At 39.1% G+C, this 14,601-nt stretch overlaps 2 protein-coding genes across 3 annotated transcripts in view; one reads left to right on the forward strand and one right to left on the reverse strand.

Moving 5' to 3' along the window:
* ppfibp2b (PPFIA binding protein 2b) overlaps positions 1-5,225 on the reverse strand; it is an 86,220-nt gene extending 80,995 nt beyond the window's left edge. Inside the window, exon 1 of one of the 2 annotated variants that reach the window (XM_044355424.1) lies at positions 5,021-5,225. The gene's annotated coding sequence lies outside the window, so the exon portion shown is untranslated. The remainder of the gene's footprint in view (positions 1-5,020) is intronic. The other variant, XM_044355425.1, reaches the window with a different exon arrangement.
* Positions 5,226-10,125: 4,900 nt separating this feature from the next.
* Positions 10,126-14,601, forward strand: part of arntl1a (aryl hydrocarbon receptor nuclear translocator-like 1a) — a 40,101-nt gene continuing 35,625 nt past the window's right edge. The window contains exon 1 of the mRNA XM_044355426.1: positions 10,126-10,279. The gene's annotated coding sequence lies outside the window, so the exon portion shown is untranslated. The remainder of the gene's footprint in view (positions 10,280-14,601) is intronic.

Genomic DNA, 14,601 nt, shown 5'->3' on the forward strand with positions numbered 1-14,601 from the left:
CTCTGCATCAGGGCCAAAAAACAAACACTGTCTGTTTTAGGAACAGAAACATATTACAGTTTGATTTCCATTTCCATCTGATTTGGAGAAGGAGAATGTGAATACAAATGTGTTCACATCCACAGGCTCAAGTTAAACCAGAAAAGCGAGTGACTGAGACATTTCCCATCTCATCTCTTCCTCGTGAATCACACATTTTGTGTTCAAAATGAGATCTCCTTTCATAAAATGATGATTGGTAATATACTCGTTTTAGCTTCCTGAATTTCTATTCCCTCACTTTGTATGTGTGCATGTGAGTGTTTGCAGTTCTTGAAACTATCCCTCCTTCTGCAGTAAAACAAAGAGGTGAAACCACAACGCAGTTCTCTGGATTCCTGGAATGAAACACTAAGCTGTCCTACAAAGAAACACAAACAGAGTCTAGTCAGTGCAGTAAATATGTTTGAAATTCTTGAAAAAGAGTGTAAAGTTTAGACAAATAATATCCAGAAATCAGATCCAGATCAAATATTGACCTCTCCTGGAGTGATTATTGTTACTGGTTTATGTTAACCTACGACGAGGATCGTATCCTCGCAGAACAGGAGCAGACGTTAAAAACACAAACCATGTTTACGGACAGTAACTAAAATATTCAAATACAGCATAGCTCACAGCAAAGTATGTTTTACATCAATTAAGCTAATTTTACACAAACTCACACTCAACTTGCTGGTTAAAACAAACCCACAGATAGATTTCAGAATATTCGAGGCCATTTTCCACCTACTCAACTATCTATTCAGCAAACGTTATCACACAGCCATACTTACCCATAATTTAGCTGTAGCTGTTTTCCTTCAAAACATCATAATTTGAAAAAGTAACTTCATCCATGTTTTCCACCGTCCTGCCCTGTCTCCCTCTCTTCTTCCCTCCACCCTCCCTCCCCCTTTTACTGCCCTGATTCATTTACTCCAACCTCACCTCCTCTCTCCTCAGCTGGACTGTTGGATATTGTTTCTGACAAGTCAAATGGAGATAGATTTGTCTCCAGCCATGCTCACATGCCAGTTTTTTGGGGCAGTGTGTGGGTGTGTTAATGCACATGTCATGTCTATGTGTCCAAAGCAAGAATTGTTAGAACTGTTAGAGGGAGGAAAAAAAGCATAAATATTGGTATCCTAGTATTTGTCATGACCTTTATACTTAATACATACTTAACTCTCCATTAATGCTGAAAAGGGAACATCACTAACACATTGGCTCTGCTCCCAAAGTGCTACATCATCCAACAGTCTCACAAGCAGAGAAAGTGCTGATGGAAACAAAATTAAATAATACAAGCTTTTATCCTCCACTCGTTTGTTAAAAACACAGCTAATTTCCATTCTTTCCATCCTTAATTTGCCATTTAACGCTTCCTGTCCTCACCCCATTCAACCCTTCTGTCCCTTACATCACCATTCAACCCTTTCAACTAGGGCTGTGCGATATGACAATATATATCATCGATGATCGAAAAAAAACCTCTATCCTTTTTATATTTTGCTCTATGATTTGTGTCACAAATCGCACTCTTTACGGCAGTATTTGTCACCATTTGGAGTCTGTCCATCTTTTGCGCTGATTGCATTAATAAATGACTCCTCATAGCTTTTTATTCATGAAGCTTTTATTGCACTTACAGTAACATAACGAGTGTAGTTGTTGTCAACTTGAGTACAGGCGGGGCTGAGCCCTCCTTGTGTGTGCTGCACACAGCGCAGCAGAAAAGACACAGTGAACCAGGTGAAGTACACTCATTATGTTACTGTAAGTGCAATAAAAGCTTCGTGAGTAAAAAGCCAAGAAGAGTAATTAATTCATGTAATCCGTGCAAAAGATGGATAGAATGATGAAAAATATTGCCATAAAGAGTGTGATTTTTTTGTTTTGTTGCAAAGGTTTTAGTGTTAAAGTTATCCTATCAATCAACTCTAGTGTCTTAATGGAGGTCCAGTAGAGTCCATTCTGAAAAATGGTTTACATGTATAACAAACAAAGAAGAAGATATGCCAGAGACAATGGTGTGGTGAAAGTGAAAATCTATATGGCCCGCTGAAAATATTAGCAAACTGTGATTTACATTATTAACAGCTGCGCTCCTTTCCTTTCCATTCGTTTTTCACCCGTTGCCGTGTTGTTTGCCTTCATTCAACGTGCACTCTTCAACACGCTGGGAGTTGCACAGTTAAACTACAGCAGCGCAAACTTACTTTATGTTGCTCAGGGTCTCTCTGAACTGGAGAACCACATGTGGGCATATCAAACACATTCAGGCCTTATGCTGCAGTAACGTAGGCTTAAAACACACACTGCCAACACAGGAGGTGTATGAAAAACAGACACATGAAAGTGTTGGACTGTAAATTACAAACAAACCATGAGTGGAAAAAAAATACTAGTCACCTGATAATAGTTTCAAAAAGTGCCTGAAGAGGAGCAGACTTAAACTCCATGGCAACACATGTCAAAGACATTTAGACAAAGTTGTGATTCCTAAACACTACAACAAACACCTTCACTGAGTTATCTTGAACCTTCTTCCATCGGAGAACAAGAGGATTTTATTTTCTAAGAGTGCACCGACATCCGTATGCAGTCAGCGCCCGCTGCACAGTGTCTGCACTCCAAGAAGGGGATTAAAGTTGTTGTGTATTTCCCTCACATTCCAATACATTATATTTACATATTTTCTATTTTTCATAATGCATTATCGAGCATTTCCACCAACACACTACTTTCCCAGAATGTTTTGAGTCGTGTTGACTCAAATAAAGAAACAAAGATCTATAACAGAAACCTAATCCATTCCTTCACCTTTACTCTATTCTGCCAAAGGACGGCCAAGAATTTACTGCTTTAATTTGTCTTTCTTGCTGTCTTTCTTCCTTATTTTCTCTTTGGCAGGAATACACCATACTGGGTGGCATCTACCCCTTTTCCTCTTGCCTTGTACTCTCTCTGATCTTCATCAGCTCTTCTCCTATTCTCATTTCCTTCCCTCTCTTTTCCCTCCCTTGACAGCAAAGCAAAGATAACCTCTAACAAACTACAGCCATTTAATTTTCTGCTTCTTTTCCCCTCTTTCTCTCTGCCTACTATCTTTCCTTCCACTCCCACAGCAAGCAGAGGATTATTCCTTGTAGATTAACAGCCTGACTTTGTCTCCCTGGTTGCCACCCCTCTCGTCTTTTTGCTCTTCTTCTCTCATCCCTCATTCGTTCCTGTGCCTTAATCTTGCCTATATCTCTCCTCCTTCTCTTATTCATCTCTCTCTTCTTCTCCTGCGCCCCTCCTTGCCATCAGGGAACAGTGGATTACCTCCAGTGAACTACAGCAGTGGTGTGATTAGCAGCAGTAGTTAAGATGACAGAGCAATCATCTGAACCTATATGGCTGCAGAGAAAACCACCGCTCTTGGTATTACACGAGCGGCTTTGATCACAGGGATGAGTGCCAGCGTCCACTGATCCAGTGTGTATGCATGCATTCATATGTGCATTAGTGTGCGCAGGAAGAGCTCTGAAACACACTTCACGAGTAGCTTGATACCACTGTCAAAACAAACCGTTTTATAAGTGCCACACCGATAAATTTGTTATAACTTTAGGGCTTTTATCTATCGCCACTTCACCTCAACTCCCGTTTTTATTTTGTCTGTTGTTCTTAGTGCTAATGCCACCCAAGTGCCAACCAAAGCAGCCTTAATCAATTCACTGATGTCAGCGGCAATGATGCCTTTCAACTCTCCCTTTTAAATGAGATTTGCAATAGAAAGGAGGCACCGGCCTGCTGTATTCAGTAGCAGGAGGCTCCTTCAGCTCTCTCAAGTCGCCTCTCTGTGATGTCTGTGCATGTGCGCATGCATGCCTCTGTGTGTGTGTGTGTGTGTGTGTGTGTGTGTGTGTGTGTGTGTGTGTGTGTGTGTGTGTGTGTGTGGTAGGTGGGTGTGTGTGTATGCAATCTCCAGTGTTAGATGCAGCAGATGCTTCAGCAGAGGGGAGCCACACATCAGCCTTGATATTCTTCCATTAGTAACTCAGCCCCCTCCCCCCCCCTCCCCTTACTCACGCTGTCAGAAATTGATGATCCGCAATTACACAGCATGTGTCAGTGCAACTAAACATCATTTAATAGCTCCAAGCTGACAGAGCATGACAGAGCAAGCGGAGAAGCACCAGTGTCACAATAAAAGTAGGCCTACCATGTTTTCTCTCCCGGAGCATGTTGCCTGTACACAAACCAAATGTGGTGTCGTGTGTGTGTGTGTGTGTGTGTGTGTGTGTGTGTGTGTGTGTGTGTGTGTGTGTGTTGATATGGCTTCATGACTGTTGACTGTTATAGGAATGCTATATTTATACAATGATCACTATAAAAATACTTTGAGTAGTAGGGTGACCAAGGAGATGAATAAACTCACTATAGAGTGCTCCAGTATATCCCCATAGCATTATCATAGGAATATTTCTAGTATTAGCACTAGTATATTAGTAGAATAAATATAAATATGATATGAAAATAACATAAAGAGGATGAAAGGTATGCTAAAGTTACTGTAAACTCACTATTGGGCACCAAAGCCACATTTTTTAGTCCAAATATAAATATTAAAAGTGTATAATTATTTTTCCTTAGGGACAATAGCCCATGGACCATATTCTCACTGTTATTGTTACTAAAAAACACAGAAAATAAGAAGCGTAAACAGGTCCTTGATATTCAACCCGAACAATTATTCGAGTTGGACAGCCAAACAACTCCTGACAGTCACTTAAATCAGGCTGTGGGGACTTGCGTAACTTACTGTCTGTTGCACTAACACTAAGTTTATAGTAAACTTATATTTTTTTGCTGTTGTAGCTCAAACAGGATAAAAAACATTACGTATATAAAATTCCAATGGGAACTAAAGAACATTTCCTTAAAGCAAGAGAGTATTACAAAGAGTATTACAGAAGCGGACTACTACAGTAATTAGCTTCATTTTACTTACGATATGCGTCTCTTCTGAGGGTTTCTCGAACTAAATCCCTTTAAGTTTGTTTGCGGGAGACACTTGGATATAAAGTGAGTACACAAACATACACACACACGCCCCTCACACACACATAAAACACACTCACACACGTAAGGTGCTCTGAAAGCGCAGAGCCGTCTCTCTCCCGCACTCTGCGCTGTACTGTAGCGCGAGCTCTCCCCCAACTATCACCTGCCATGTGATAGGCACGAGGCGTTCACGAGCTCCTCGTAACTTTTAAACTTATTTTTCGCCGCTCGTTTATCCAGTGGCGCCCGTCGTCTAATGTGATTTGTAATATTACTTTGAAATATCAGGGGTTTTTTTTTATCAAGTACTGAATCAATTGCAGCATGTTGCATTTGAGATCAAAATGAACCATCCTACTGGCAGACTTCGTGCCAATAATATTACCCTCACATCAGAGCGCCAGCACTATCTGTCGGCCTTAGACACAGAGCCGTTTCTGGACATTTCAGGACATTTCGGGGCATTTAATCCAGATATCCATCAAACGTTGACAACAGTGGCCTTATAGACAATTTTCTCATACACATTTACACTCATTTGTCGCAATTTTAACGTTCCACAGCCTTAAGTCAATTATATCCGACTGTACAGGAAGGCATCACAATTGAAATTGAAGTTAATTGCAATTGGAGTAATGTGCTGGTTCATGCGATTTTAGAGACTAGCTTCATAGTCTACCAAAAAGTTCTGCAGGTTGCCTGTTTAAGCTATAATCTCACATATTTTTACTGCGCCAGCAGGAAAAACGTCAGGAAAACAAATGACACAGAATACAGTTATGTATAGCTACAGTATGCCTGTATCTTCTCAGAAATATTGTAGGAATGTTAATATGTTATTTTATACATTATAAATAATGCCACGGACACTATGAGTCTCTATTGGAGGATGATATCGTTTCAAAGTAGACAACCAATCTAAAGATGTGTTTTTGGTTGGATAACTTGATGCTTTAAAAAACTTACAAACCAGCACAAGCAAGAATGCAGCATATATACAGATTTAACAACCTATAATAACCAAACAACATGGGAAATCAAACTGTCTTATTTTAATGAGACTCAACACTGCCATCTAGTGACAGAACATATGTTTGCAATATTCAACATTCGTTTCTGATGTAACAACAACAACAACAACAACAATGAATATGTCCGGCCACTCATGTAAAAAAGTATGTGTGAGAAAAATTAGGATTAGTTGCTACAAAGAAACAACTGTCTGTGTGTGTAATTAGTAAGTGTGACCAGTTTAACTTTTGTATTTTATGTGTTGTAATCATTGCCCTTATTTTTTAACTGTCACGTGGTGAACAAAGCACTGTGGTTCTAATAAGTTTATCTTGACCTTTACCAAACACTCAACCTGTGTATTTATGATAAATGTATTTTAAGTGAAAAAAATAAGTCAAAAGAGGAGTTTTGATTTACGGTGGAGGGCAGTGTTCTTCTGTGCAGCAGACAAATTGTTTCAGGTTGAAACAATTGTAACAATTGATCATTCAATAAGAGATCTATAGAAATGTTTCATTAGCCAAATGAGGGTCAGCTGCTCTTGCATAACAATTGTGATATGAGATGTGCTTAAGGGCACAAGACAGAAAGTATGGAGTCAGAACAGACTCGCATACACTTACAGATCAGCTGGTTTCTCCTGTTGATAGCTCAATACATCATCTTCTGTGTTGTGGAAGCTTACATAATAGAAGACTTTTGTTGCTGCAGCCTGAATTATTACAACACTTTGATCCCGTGATCTTAAAGGCTTGATTGTAACATTTTTTTTTTTTTTTTTGTAATTTTGCATCAATGACAAATTGGATTTTTATGTCTGCCATTGTTTTTAAGAAGCTGGATATTATGAAAAGATTTTATAGAAGAGTGGTGATGAGTTGGAAAAATGCACTGACCCAAAGGAATACAATGGATTAAAATATTACAATAATATCACCACAGATTATGATGTAAGTGTAATGTAAGCGGGCTCTGAAAAATCAGCATCAACAACCTGTTAAATGTTTCTATTGCTCTTTTAATTTTCATGTTATAAAATTTATTTTCCTATTTGCACTTTAAAAATCTGGTGAAACAAGAAGGAATAATCTGGTATGACATCAAAATGATTAGGTGATTAGGATTCAGTCCAAAACCGGAACAGGGACAATTTTGTCAAACTACATTTGACAGACAAACAAAAGCATCAGTGAGATAATGGTCCTTAAAATAGTGTTACATATTATAAATAGCACTCCATAATTTCTGCAAACAGCAGTACAACACTTCTACATTGTTTCATTATCTGGAAATCCAATGGTGCATGGAACAATTACTGGCAAAACGATTCTCTGTCACTCCCTACTGTGAAAAGTTCAATGAAGACAAAATACCCAAAAATCCCAATTCATCTTTGAAACTCACTTACAATCACAAAGACAACAAGAAAACAGGGGAAAACACAAGCACTGAATATAAATAAACAAACCCAGCCCAAATAAAATTGTTTGTTGTTTGTTAAAATGTCTGATTATGAGTAAAAATATACAATATACATGATATTACATACAGTTGTACATTGGTCCACAAGAATTACAGTAAATGCAACAGGTGAGCAGAGAACATTGGTAAAATCATTTTACTTGTTGGTTATTTACAGTCAGTATCAGGCAGCCAGTCAGTGCAGACACATCTAGTAGAATACAGCCTTGTATTAAATAGTGTATGAACTGTGTATATTTCACACTGGTATCTTACTCTGAATTTAACTGACTGCAAACTAAACCTGACAGTCAGCTTCATTCCAGTTTAATGTCAGTTCTACAAAGTCAAAATGATATGGACTGGGAGGATAGATGGGACAGCCATTGTTTGGGAAAGAAAAGCATGGAAAGTATTTCTATGAATGTTCAGTAAATTTCTGCTTATTATTGTCTTACAAAGAAACTGAGAATTGTACATTAGGTCAGAGCCTTCCTTGAAATGTTTTCAATGGGGCTCTAGGGAGCTGTCAAAAAGTCTTTTGGTATCCGATCTTCATGTCCCGTATATGAAAAGTAAGAAAAAACAAATGTTTAGAATTATTATTACTACTCCTGCATACTGGAATAATAAAAGGTTATGGTACTGCACCTGAATGTGTTAGGTTGGTTATTCTAACCCTTATCAGTGTAAATGTTCTGTGTAGTGCAGCTATGCAAGGCAAGCAAATTCCTGACCCAGTTAAACTTAACAGGAATGCATATAAGACTAGGAAAATGTTTTCTTACATCTCCCACCTTTCCTAAAGTTTTATTTGATTTTTTCCCCCTGCTTTCTCTGGACAAAGGGCTGAAAAATCACCAAACTTTGACAGCAACTCCCCAGGGTCCCATATTTATTATATGTCAGCTGGTCTGCAGTTATTTGATTAGTTGCTCATTTGTTTGGACTCACAATATTTTTGGCTTGTGACCCCTTAAAATAAAGCAATGTCAACTTGTGATCCTTTTTCACTGGTTTTATCTATGATGGCTTACAACGAGACTAAACCAAAGAGGAATTTTTGTTCCCTCTTTGTTTTGGAGAAAGAGATCAAATAAATAACAAGTTAAAATGTAAAAATTAGAATGTCTTAAATCAAAAATATTTTATGTCAATGTCAATGTTTTTCATAAGTCATTTGCCAGAGCCAGTCATTTTGATAATAATGTTTCAACCCCTCAAATCTATTTAGTGAACCCCTTGGGAGGTTCCCACCCCTCGGTCAGGAACCACAGCTCTAAACCACAATATCAACTCAAATGATGATGAGTTGAATCCTTTATACTTATGTTGTACGGGTGTGCTGTGTCAGAATTTACAATAAAATAGAGTTTAAACAATTTACCAAAACAAGGGTCAATAGAGGACAGCAGCAAATCTTTTGCCCTGGGGCCCCCTAGTGGGTAAACACGAGAATAAATGGCTGCATAGTGTCTCTTCCACTCCTACTACTTCCTAACCATCTGAGGGCAGCACAGACCATAGTCTCTTTTAAAAAGGCTTAAAAACCTTTCTATTCAGGAAGGCTTTTTCATCTTAACTCTTATTGCTACTGTTTTCTTTATGTTGTGTGTTCTATGTTATTAATACTTTACTTACTGCACTTTGAGTTTCACTATGAATGAAAAGTGCAGTACAAATTAAATGTATTATTTAATCGATTATTATTATTACTCATACCTAAAATATGACACCTATCACCAATATAAGTCATTGGATGAAACATTGATTAGGATGAGAGATATGTTTCGTTATTATTAACAAAACAATGGAATCCCAAAAATTTATTTTAAAAATGGATATTCAACTTCACCTGCTTTATATTCAGACAGGTGACAAATCAAAGGACAAATCCAACTAAAAATGGAGAAATGCGATAACTGCTTTTTTTCCTTGAAAGCTTAAACTTAAAAAACACTAAAATTCAGATTTTTTTATGTATCTCATATTTTATTGTCCACATTCAGTACAAATAAGTGAAGAAACCAGGGGTCAACATAGATCCATTTTAAGTATCAAATACAGTGCAAGGTAATTAAAGCACATGGTCAGCTCGTGTTGTAAGACTACCTACTGGATGATACACACACACACACACACACACACACACACACACACACACACACACACACACACACACACACACAGGTTCACTTTTGGAGTATTTACATACATGCATTTCCTGGGGACTTACCCTAACCTAATCATAACCACTACTTGCCTAACCTTAACCTTAACCACTGACCCCAAAAGTCTGCGTTTTACCTATTGGCATTAGCCGTCCCCAATCAACTGGTTTTAAGTCTGGTATCTATCTCTGAAAGTGACTTAAGTCACACACACACACACACACACACACACACACACACACACACGCACACACACACACACACACGCACACACACGCACACACACTCTCTGCATTCCGTTCTACCTGGGCTGCTATTGGTTGAATAGCACGCCCGTCATATTTTTACTGCCTGAACTCGTGTCTGATTGGTCAGAGGGGGACCTACGGTGGTAGCACAAACGCCATTGGCTGAAAAACTAGGTTAGTGGTCCGACAGGCATGACGGTGAAGAGAAACTGGGTCACCGATTGAAAAATCGTTTATGTCACAGTTCTGTGGGTTGCTATTACATATAACCCAGCGGCGTTCAATGGATAGACCGATCTGATTGGACCAGCTGTAAGTATAAAATAATAACAAGCCTACGGGTTTTCGATATGGTGCCTCGGTGACTTTGCGGGGGTTTAATCCATGATGGAAATCGTCGATGTTTTCCCGGCGCTGTGGTCATGTCAGTGTGGGTTTCTACAGCAGGAGGAGGGACGTTAGCTCGCTGGCCAAGTCTTGACAGTTAGCGTCCCTCAGCTAGCAGCTGTATGCTAATATTAGTCAACGGGATAAATGCTGTGTTATGGATAAAAGGTGGGGAAACCGCCCACAGCCCGTCGGGTTAGCTTTAACTGTTTGTGTCAGTAATAACCGCGACTCAGAGGAAGCTCGCACGTAGGTAAGTACCGGTGCGCAGGGTTGTTAAATGTTAACGTAAACATGACGAAGTGAACAATGCTAACACGCTAGCTATGTAAACAGGCCTTGGTTGGCATCTGGCACACGGGTTCTTCGACAGCATGCATCCTGCCGCGATAACTTCAAAGACCCCATCCGTATATCTCTTCAAATAATGACACAGTGACGTGTGGTGTGCAGCCCGGACGGAGACCATAGCTGTTTCGAAACAGTAGGGTCATGTTTGGTTATGAAATATCGTGACAGTGTTGGCATTGGCAGTGGAAATGTGGCGACCGCTCGGTTTCTGCAGTCTCCGCAGTGGCTGCCAAAGGATGATCATGATTGTGGGCACTGGGACTTGGTTACATTGTGCGCCAGGAGCAATCAGGTGCTGTTTGGTGTATGATTTGGAGCGGGGGGGATCCCAATCGTTGGGTTCAAGGAACAACGGGACCACGAGGAGCTTTCTTGGCGGTCTCCAGTAAGATGAGGAATAGCTGTTTATCACTGTTATTCAATCTTCTGAGTCATACTCACCAGCATGAACCCTGGATGATTGGATTTTTAATGGCATCTTATCCAACGGGGGTTCCTGGTGTGGTGTGCATCTAATTGAAAATCCTTGATGTGATCAATTCTGGCAGTTATTGATTACAGTCTTCACCATGCATTTATTTTCCTGTTTCTTTTGGATGATTCTAGTTGCCATGCACATTGAAATGAATGTTTTTCTAATCTCTGTAGAAATCTTTCTCATTAAGTATGCCTGGAAGAAGTGTTATCAGTGGTTTAAGTATTAACCTTTTCATGACAAGAAAAACATCCATTGTGAACTTCAGACTTGGACCGACAAATGTTGTTATTCTTGTTCACAGACAGGTAGCAACCCGCAGTAGTGCTTATCAGTATGGATTTATTACCATGAAGGCATTGTGATATCAGCAGGTTGTTGTGATGATTCAGCAGAACTGTAACAATTGTAAGGATTATTTGTTTAGCTTTGGTTAACCACCATTTAGATCAGACAGATTAGACAACAAACAAGTCATCTCTGTAAGAAAACCAAGTGTCCTCGGAAAAAAGGTGGAGACGTCAGTGAGATGGGGGAAAAGAGAAAAATTAGGTTGACTTATGCCTTAATTCAGTTATTTTTAGCAACCTCTATACCATGATTTATAATATAAACTAATATGATTTTTCACAATATGGGAACTTAGTGCGTGCATTTTAGTCAGGAGCAGTAGGTGGTATTCTTCTCTGCTGTATAAGAGTTCTGGTAACATATGGCTACAATTTGATGTTGTGCTGCCTAGAGTGGGGCTACTGTGGTTATCATTATGTGAAGTAACATAAATATTATCTTTTTCTGTTCCCATAATGGCTGCAATACAGATACGAGATACAATCTTCAGAACCTCTTAGACCTTTTCTTAGTTCAGTGAAAAGAAATCAATGCTTTTCCTAAGGCTACTGTAATCTACCTGTTACTACTAATGGCTGTTTCTTACTGTTTTCATATGTCTTGCAATTTTCTAAACACTAACGGTATTTATTCAGTATGCTTTGTCAGTACTGCTCAGATCAGGGGCTGCTACTAGGGATTCACATGTTCAGATATTCCTTGATTTGCTGTCAGTTATGTTAATGATCAATTAATCAGTAAAAGCTAAAAAAATACAAAATTCATGTTGAAATATTGAAATAAACGGCGAGTAAATTTCAAGTCACCATTGGTCTTTCCTTCAGAATGATAAAGTTATGATCTTCCTGATGTCAAATCAAGCAAAATAAGTGAAAACTCGTGTGGTAGTGTGTTATGGATGAGTCGGACCTTTTAAAAGGGATTCTCTGTAGGTGGTAGACCAGTCTTGTGAGGGACTGCAAGAAAGCACAAAAGCAAGGAGCTTCTAGGATGAAGAGCTAGAGCCGATAGGTGCTTACTTCAGTTTGGATTAACTCAAATTTCCAACACATCATCAAGGAAAACAACACCTTCTTCAGTGCCATTCCTGGCATATGGAAAAGCACTGACATTGTGCCAGCTTCACAGGCTCTGATCACGGTTGCTATGCACAGTTATCCAAGCTGTAAGGAAATTTTGCAGTTTTGCAAGGACGGGCAAATCATTTTGTGCCCGCTTGTTTTTTTTAATATAGTTTAATTGCTGAACTCCTGATAAGCAGTTATCAAATATTCCTAGTTAAAAAAAAAAAGGTTGTCATCAGTTGACTTGGTAATTTATTTTCACTCTTTTTAAAGATAATCAAACTGCTTCACTTATAGAGCACTGTTGTGATATTTGGCCTGTATCCAAAGCTTCATTCAGGAAAGCGGTTTCAAATTGACCTCCAGGAGAGGTGAACAGCATTGTCAGCAATGAATACTCGTAACCGAAGAGCCCTGCCAAGTCAAACAAGTCAGGATATTGGCATTGTGGCTAATTTTATACTTGATCAGAGGCATCTAAAGCTACCGTTACTGGCCACATGCCTTGTTTTGGCAGATCAAATGCATCCTGAGACCCCATTAATACAGAGATGTGTCACTTGGGGAAAACCATTAGGAGAAACTCTATAATCTATGTACATCCCTAGTGTTCAGGTGGTGGTTTTTTCCTTTTCTTGTCGCAGCACACAAGGTAAAAAAAAAAGTTGAAAATGCAGCAGTGATTTACAGCCGTTTGACTTCTGAGTGATGGTAGTCCTTCCTACAGCTGTTCATGTTGTGCTACCTGCTCTAATGTTTTTTTTCATGGTCAAACTGAACTATAGGATTATCATACACAAGTCTGTTTTTCTAAATTTTTTTTATCAGTAATGACTCTGACATGAACAGACCGTGTTTTCCTCGAGGATCACACAGGACTGAAGCAGGCTCGTAATAGCTGCTGGAGTTTGGAGGGAGATGCAGCGGAAACATTGTGAGAGCAGTCTCCCTTCATAACTGGACTAGACCTCTGTGTTTTGGGGAACAGGCTGATCTGGCAACATGTGAGCTGTGTATTAGTTACAGTTCATATCTTTTTTTTTTTAAACACACTGGAAAACAAATGTGTTTTTTAAAAAAGTAGACAATGGACTTGATTATTCTTAAATGTATTTTTTCATGCAGTTCCATATGATGTCTGTTGAAAACCGCAGTGTGTCCTTTAACAGCAGCTAATGATCGTATTGTTCTGTTTGCATAAAGACAACATGGATATATACACTGTTGGATCTCAGCTATAAAACTCTTTTGCTTTTTGAAATAAAATGTTATCTTCACTTGTCAAGGCCCTACACAGCCATGACACATCCAGACAGCAACAACACCTCCAGCTGTAAATTCTTTAAACGGGATCCTGGTGACCACAAATCCGGTAACAGGTGCAATCATGTTCAACAGGGCAGAGGTCTAATCAGAGAGTTTAAAACACCCGTATGGTACTTAAAGTTACTTAGTCATGTTTGACTCATCCTGATATCTATCTTGCAATATATTGTAGAATTGCTCGTACTGTCATACTGGTGCTCTGGGCAAAATAAGCTGACTGTATTTTCACCCTGTTGCCCTGTGATTCCCAACCCTGCATACAGAAGCTGCAGTTTCATTACACATTTAAAATGGATTTTACAATTACCTTGTTATAAGGAACACTGTTGGAGAATTTACTTACACTGTAATTGTGGAGCAAATGGATTAGGCATCAGCTGATATGAACTGTGAATGGCTGTTGTTGTAACGTAAATATGTGCAATTGTGGTTCCTTATCTTTTTCTTGCCTTCTAAAGTAATCTTGTATCAGCTGTTTTCAGTGTTAATCTCAGTGTTTGTTCACATTCTTGGCACTGAAATGTATACTGGTTGATCAAGTCACAGGTGGACGGCTCTAAACAGGTGTGAATGTGGCAGGTGCTCCGGGTCATGTGACAATGTATCACAGATTGTACTAAAGGAGAGCCTCATTAATTTCATAGTAGGACTGGGTTATGTACTGAAATATTTTTGGCACA

The sequence above is a fragment of the Thunnus albacares genome, chromosome 7, assembly GCF_914725855.1.
Source record: "Thunnus albacares chromosome 7, fThuAlb1.1, whole genome shotgun sequence".
Lineage (NCBI taxonomy): Eukaryota > Metazoa > Chordata > Actinopteri > Scombriformes > Scombridae > Thunnus > Thunnus albacares.